We start from the raw sequence: 8,246 nt of genomic DNA on the forward strand, positions 1-8,246 counted from the left end.
CAGCAATCCAAAGGAGCTCAGGAAAAGAAGTGTGGTATGTTAGGAGGGTTTCCACCCCACATGCATCAAGCTTTTGCCAAATGATTCTTTTTTATTTTTATTTATTTGAGAGAGAGAGAGAGATTGAGAATGATAATGGGCAAAAACTCCAGATACATGCTTCACCTTGTACATCTGTCTTACATGTGTCCTGGGGAATCAAACCTGGGTCCTTTGGTTTTGCAGATAAGTGCCTTGACTGCTAAGCCATCTCTCCAGCCCCTGACAAATAATTCTTCAATATCATCATTAAACATCACTGGATCCATTCTTATCCAGAAGAGGGAACAAAGCTAAAACTCACAAAGTCTTGGAAGTAGGACTGTGTGAGATGCACTTTTCATTACCATGATCAAAACATATGATGTGAATTGCTTAAGTGAGAAAGGATTTGTTGTGGCTCACTGTTTTGGAGGGTTCTGTCCACAGCTAGTTAGCCCCATACACTGGGGCAAAACATCATGGTGGCAGCAGCCTGTGCCAAAAGAAGCTTGTTCACCTCATGAGAACAGGAGACTCACGGGGAGTGAAGGGCTGGGGTGATTTAACATTCAAAGGCACTCCTATGTTGACCCTCTTCCTCCAACTAGGCCCCACCTCCTAAAATTCCCAGAATCTCCCCAGACAGTGTCACCACCTGGGGACCAAGTATGAAAACATGAGCCTGGAGGGAAGGGGGATTTCACATGGGCTCTGCTTAATAATAACATATCAATAATTCATCAGTTGCAAAAAGGAAAAGGCAGACTGTGACGCTATTTTGTTTTTTTGAATTATACAGAGTTATATATAAGAGCATATTCATGCAAGTATTTGACGTACTTTGAGCAGACCCCTCATCCCCCATGTCCCGCTGCCTCCTCCCTTCTCACCATCCCCTCACACCTTTCGTCCCTGTGGTCCTCAGCACATGTCATTTTATATACCTAAGACATCTGTGACCCTCAGATGGGAGATAACATGCATTATTTGCCTTTCTGAAACAGAATTTGTTTAATTTGATTATCTCCACTTGCACCTATTTGTCTGCAAGCAACATAATTTCATCTTATAATTACAACACGCTCTTCAGATTTGAAGTCCTGACCTGACTTTTTTGATCATACTATTGTATAGAAAAAGATGTATTTCTGTGAAAGCTATCTAAATTGTCTGACAATGTGTCTGTCTTCTGAAACCCTTATTCATTTCTCTAAAATAGCTCCACACTTTTTTTCAGGTTATTCACCTCTTCCTTCACAGAAATGAGTTTCATCAGTGGTCTGAGTGGACAAGACAATCATTTCATAATACAACTTACCCAAATTGTGCGACTGTCTTCTTAGCGTCACCAAGAAAGAAAAGGCTCTTCAATCCCTCATGGACCTCTCTTAGCCAAAGCACAGATTGTTCAGCGTGCTGGTTGAGAGTGTATGGAAATAGGTGTTTTCATAGTGGGCTCCCTCAGGCCCTAGGCAGATTCCAGTTACAGACAGCCAGGGTGGTAATGGCAGGCTTTGGCTTGCCTCCTTTTGGTGGAGTCCCTTTGAGTGTCCTACCCAGCATCTCTACAGACAACAAGTGCATAATAAGGACATGGCCTGCTGCCATGGATACCAGACTTAAAGGGCCAGGTGCTACTAACTATGACCTCAACCTACAGCTTAGGCAGACAAGCTACCTGCCCTGGCAGAAGAGGGATCACTAAAAGGGACCAGCCCTTGAGTGGACGGCAAGGAAGGAACCCGGAAGTTTTAAAGATGGTATTTAAAAGTTCCTGTCTCAGGCTGGAGAGATGGCTTAGCAGTTAAGCGCTTGCCTGTGACGCCTAAGAACTCCGGTTCGAGGCTCGATTCCCCATGACCCACGTTAGCCAGATGTACAAGGGGGTGCATGCATCTGGAATTCATCTGCAGTGGCTGGAAGCCCTGGCGCATCCATTCTCTCACTCTCTCTGCCTCTTTCTCTGTCTGTCACTCTCAAATAAATAAATAAAAATAAACCAAAAAAAAATTTTTTTAAAAAGTTCCTGTCTCGCTATGAAGTAGATAATAAACCTGAATGCTAACACAGACCTCCCTCCATGTCAGCTCTCCTGAAGCTTTGTCCAACATCATCAGGAGGGCTAAAAATAGACTATTTCCAAACTGGACCATGCATCCACAAGACACAGCCTCCTTCATACCATGGAGTCCGCCATGGTAAGAGCTGAGAGTGGAGTGGTGAGCATGGAGACCCCATGGTAAGAGCTGAGGATGGAGTGGTGAGCATGGAGTCCCATGGTAAGAGCTGAGGGTGGAGTGGTGAACATGGAAATCCCATGGTAAGAGCTGAGGGTGGAGTGGTGAGCATGGAGTCCCATGGTAAGAGCTGAGGGTGGAGTGGTGAGCATGGAGTCCCATGGTAAGAGCTGAGGGTGGAGTGGTGAGCATGGAGTCCCCATGGTAAGAGCTGAGGGTGGAGTGGTGAACATGGAAATCCCATGGTAAGAGCTGAGGGTGGAGTGGTGAGCATGGAAATCCCATTGGAAGAGCTGAGGGTGGAGTGGTGAGCATGGAGTCCCCATGGTAAGAGCTGAGGGTGGAGTGGTGAGCATGGAGTCCCCTTGGTAAGAGCTGAGGGTGGAGTGGTGAGCATGGAGTCCCCATGGTAAGAGCTGAGGGTGGAGTGGTGAACATGGAGTCCCCATGGTAAGAGCTGAGGGTGGAGTGGTGAACATGGAGTCCCCATGGTAAGAGCTGAGGATGGAGTGGTGAACATGGAGTCCCCATGGTAAGAGCTGAGGGTGGAGTGGTGAGCATGGAGACCCCATGGTAAGAGCTGAGGGTGGAGTGGTGAACATGGAGTCCCCATGGTAAGAGCTGAGGATGGAGTGGTGAACATGGAGACCCCATGGTAAGAGCTGAGGGTGGAGTGGTGAGCATGGAGACCCCATGGTAAGAGCTGAGGGTGGAGTGGTGAACATGGAGTCCCCATCAGAAGAGCTGAGGGTGGAGTGGTGAGGTAGCACCTTTGGCTATTGGTTGTCACTACCAGAACTCAGCTCTATTGGACAAGACACTCCCATCTTTGTCCAAATTGCCACATCACCAGCTTCAGGGGTTTCTCTGACTAATGAGAGACATGTTGCACTGGCGTGTTTTGAAGCTGCACCTCTGACAGGCTCTCAGGAATGAAGCAGGGCGGCAGCTCTTACTGTGTCTTGGCTTGGTTTCTCTCCTGTGAACAGATCAACCATCACTTAGAGCTCCAGATAAGAACTGTAATCCAGGGCCCTGCCCAGGGTTTCTTAGCACGTCTGTGAAAGACAGAGTCTAACTTATAGGTGCAAATCACCCGCAGTGGCAGTTTCCCAGTCTCCATACTCTAAAAGCAAATCTCACACAAGATATAGTGCATGGCTCTGAACACTTAATAAACTATGTGCCTTTTTGAACCAAGAGTTACTGTGTAATACCTAAAAGGAAGCTGTCTGCGCCCCCTCCCACCAAAAAGGTGTTTAGTTAATGGCAGAAGAAAAAAAAAACATTAAAGAAGTTCAGAAATTCAGACAGAGTTCCTCTATCCAGTCAAAGTACAGGAGGTCTTAGAGCTTTTGGAACTGTCTTCAAATGGGAAACCACTGACGCGGAGCTGGAAGGATCACAACTTCTGTTGGATTCACACCTTTGGCTACAGTTGGTCAGAGGCTAAGCATGACAAGCAACTCCTACCTTCCCTCTTTCAATCGAAATGTCAATTTTACCCATTGTCAACCCAGTAAAAGTCAGCCTAGAGCTGAAGAGGGGGCAGAACATTTCCTGCACAAGCATGAGGGCCTGAGGAGGCCTGGGGGACCCCTCGTATTAATCCCCAGAACCCAAATCCAGCTGGGCATGCCACACGCATCTGTAACCCCTGTCCTATGGGGAGCAGAAAATAAAGTGGCAAGTCCTGGGATTAATGAGAGACACCAGCACGAGTAAAAATAGGCAGAAGAGCAATGGAAGGGGACACCTGACATTCTCCATAGCCAGCACAGTCATGTGTACCCTACAGGCAAAGCATAGGGTACCACATGGGTACGTACACCAAACATAGACCACATCAGATTACATACACATGCACACATCCTTTGCCTAAAAAATAAAATCATCCCTTTGAGTTTTCAGTTAATTATCATTTTTCACATCTACCACAATAATCACTGTTTATAGTTAGCAGATCTCAAAACACACCCAGAATCAGGCACAAAAGACGAGCTGGCGCTAAAGCAGGCGAGTCACACAGGAAACCCTTCATCCTTGACACTGGGGTTTCTGGATCCACTGTGCAAGAAGACCCTTGCATTGTAATGCAGATGCCATGGATTTGGTCCACTCCCCACACCTGTGCAGACAGCAGGGACCATTCCATAGCTGCCATGAGGTGTCAGCTAAGATACTGCAGGACACTCCAGGAATCAGAAGAGAGTTTCTTAAAGGCAGGTGTGGTGGTTAGAATGGTGGGTCCCCCATAAACTCACATGGTGGTTTTTTTTTTTGGTTTTTTGAGATAGGGTCTCACTCTGGTCCAGGCTGACCTGGAATTAACTCTGTAGTCTCAGATCCTCAACTGATGGCAATTTGGGAGGTGGAGCCTTGCTGGAGGAGGTGTGGTGTTGGGAGTGGGCTGACGCTGTCAGAGCCAACTCCCCTTCGCCAGCGTTCAGCTCACTCTCTGCTGCTGTTTTCCAGCTGCTCTAGCAGAGGTGATGTCCAGCCTCTGCTCATGCCATGCTTTCCCCTGTCATTAAGAGACAAGGGAGGTGTGGGGCAGAGGAGGGGAGCAGGTCTGGGTGCTCCTCCAGGGATAAGGGAGGTGTGGGGCAGAGGAGGGGAAGGTGTGCAGATGCAAACATCTGCAATTTTACGTTGTCCCCCTCAGAATTATGCCTCAGAACAATGAAAAACATACTCTTTCCACCTCACAAGACTTGGCTGTGCTTTCTGGAAGGAAGAGAATATTTTAAACAGAAATGCTTTCCTCGCGCTATGATGAGAAGACGCTGGGCTGACCTGTGCTGCAGCGTGGAGCAGACAATGGAAGAACAGCGCATAAGGATTGCTTGGTCTGCTCGTGAGACATTACTGACACCTGGCTGCCTGTAATTATTAGGGTTGCCACAAATTTCACAGCTACTGACTTGAGTGTGCAAAAATGTAATTTCCTCTATTCTCCTATAATTGAATGTAATTTCTTCCTTGGGTCTCTATTCTGCCTCAAAGCAGAGAAAATTTAATCTAGCCACTTGCAGATAAATTCATTCAAATACAGTCATGTCTTAGTCAATTCAAGTCTATTATTCAGTCACAATTAAGTTTAAAACTCTTTCTTTTTTTTTTTTCCTCATCTTCCTTTCATGTCTGGAATTGAATGATGTTCCTCAGTGGGCTCACCCAGTGGGTGCCTTCCCGGTCTAATCTGCCCTATCTGAATGTGGGGATTACACACATCAAGTACTCCTCTCAGGAGGCAAAATCAAGAGGATCACTTGAAGCTCAAGGTTAGCCTGGGCTACAGCCATCCTGGGCTATCATATACTTGAAAGGAATTGTCCTTATGAAACCTAGCACTAAGATACAATGAATACACACCAATAATAAAAAAAAAAGAGGGCTGGACAATGTCTTAGCAGTTAAGGTGCATGCTGACAAAGCCAAAGGACCCAGGTTTGATTCCCAGTAACCATATAAAGCCAGATGCACAAGGGGCCCATGTGTCTGGAGTTCCTTTGCAGTGGCTACAGTCCCTGGCATGCCCCCCTGTCTCAAATAAATAAATAAATAACATATTTTAAACCATATATATTTATGGTAAGAACTGATGGCGGAGGGGGAATATGGAGACCCCATGGTAAGAACTGAGGATGGAGTGGTGAGCATGGAGACCCCATGGTAAGAACTGAGGATGGAGTGGTGAGCATGGAGTCCCCATGGTAAGAGCTGAGGGTGGAGTGGTGAGCATGGAGATACCATGGTAAGAACTGAGGGTGGAGTGGTAAACAAGGAGTCCCTGTGGTAAGAGCTGAGAGTGGAGTGGTGAGCATGGAGACCCCATTGGAAGAGCTGAGGGTGGAGTGGTGAGCATGGAGATCCCATGGTAAGAGCTGAGGGTGGAGTGGTGAGCATGGAGTCCCCATGGTAAGAACTGTGGGTGGAGTGAAGAACATGGAGACCCCATTGGAAGAGCTGAGGATGGAGTGGTGAGCATGGAGTCCCCATGGTAAGAGCTGAGGGTGGAGTGGTGAGCATGGAGTCCCCATGGTAAGAGCTGAGGGTGGGGTGGTGAACATGGAGTCCCCATGGTAAGAGCTGAGGGTGGAGTGGTGAGCATGGAGACCCCATGGTAAGAGCTGAGGGTGGAGTTGTGAACATGGAGTCCCCATGGTAAGAACCAACAAACCAACAGCACCTAGCTGGGACTTTCAAGCATAAATCAAAGTGTACAATACTACCTTTTAATTTGGGGGATGTATATAACATTCATGAAGTTCCCAACTGAACTGAGCAATTCAAGGAATTTTTACATGCACACACATGCATGTACATGAGCATGATAAACCCAGAAAGCCACTACCTACATGAAGATACAAAACATTTCATCAGCCTAAGAAGTTTCTTCATGTCCACAGCCCCTCTCTTTTGTGACTTCTCATTGTTTTTTAAAATTTATATATATTATAACATATATACATATATATAATATCACTTTTCTCTGGCTCCCATTACCCTGAGAGCTCCCATAAATGGGGTTATGGTATTCACTGTGCAGTCATGAAGGCTTCAGGAAGTTCCTATGGGGCAGTGAGGTGGGGGGAGCATGCCTCAGGGTATTCCTACCCACTCTGTGGCTCTCACAATCTTCTGCCCCCTCTTCCGCAATGTTTCCTGAGCCATGAAAAGCCTGTTGGCAGTCTGATTTATTGTTGAGTTCCTCTGTAGCCTCTGGATTTCTGCTTTGATGGGTTTTGGTTGATCACCATGTCTGTCACCATTTTCCTGCAGCTGGTTGTCAGGCTAGCAGTGAGAGCAGTGTTCATGCCACTGCTTCCTTTGTAATTTCTCCTGCACAGCCTCTCTTCTGAGTTCTATAACTATAGGTTACTTTTGCCTATTCTTTTTTTAAAAATAAATTTTGAGGTAGGGTCTCTCTCTAACTGAGAATAGCCTTGAACTCATAGCAAGCCTTCTACCTCTGCCTTCCAGGTGCTGGGATTAAAGGTGTGTGTCACCACACCCAGCTAATTTTGCCTATTCCTTTTTTTTTTTTTTTTCTTTTTGGTTTTTCAAGGCAGGGTCTCACTCTAGCTCAGGCTGACCTGGAATTCACTCTGTAGTCTCAGGGTGGCCTCGAACTCACGGCAATCATCCTACCTCTGCCTCCCGAGTGCTGGGATTAAAGGTGTGCACCACCACTCCCAGCTTTTAATTTTGCCTATTCTTGATCTTCATGTAAATGGAATCTTTTCACATATACTCTTTTGTATCTGGCTCCTTCACTCACCATATTTTTCTGCATGTGTATGTGTTCACATCTGTGTGCTCACACATGCATGTACATGCCTGTGTGCACGTGTGTGGAGACCAGAGGTTGACATCAGGTGTCTCTTCCAATGACTCTCCATTTTAGGTACTGAAGCAGGGTCTCTCACTTGAACCCAAAACTCACAAATTTGGCTAGCCTTGTTACCCATCTTGCTCCGTGGATGCCCTGTCTTAGCCTCTGGAGCACTGGGATTACAGATGGGCCACCACACCTACCTGGTTTTGACATGGGTGCTGGAGGCCAAACTCTAGTCGGCACACTTACACAGTAAGAACTTATCCATGGAACTATCTACTAAGTTCATAATTTTTTTTTTTCCGAGGTAGGGTCTCTCTGTAGCTCAAGTTGACTGGGAATTCACTATGTAGTCTCAGGGTGGCCTTGAACTCATGGTGATCCTCCTACCTCTGCTTCCTAGTGCTGGGATTAAAGGTGTGTGCCACCACGCCCAGCTCAGTTCATAATTTTGCTATGATTATGTTTCTGTGGCAAGGTCTTAGTCTAAACCAGGCTGGCCTGGAATTCACTCTGTAGGCCCAGACTGTCCTCAAACTCACAGTGATACTCCTACTTCCACCTCCCAAGTGCTGAGAATAAAGATATGCGCCAACACACCTACACCTGTCCCAGACCATCATTTTTTGATGTTTTATTTGTGTTGA

Source organism: Jaculus jaculus, chromosome 5 (assembly GCF_020740685.1).
Source record: "Jaculus jaculus isolate mJacJac1 chromosome 5, mJacJac1.mat.Y.cur, whole genome shotgun sequence".
Lineage (NCBI taxonomy): Eukaryota > Metazoa > Chordata > Mammalia > Rodentia > Dipodidae > Jaculus > Jaculus jaculus.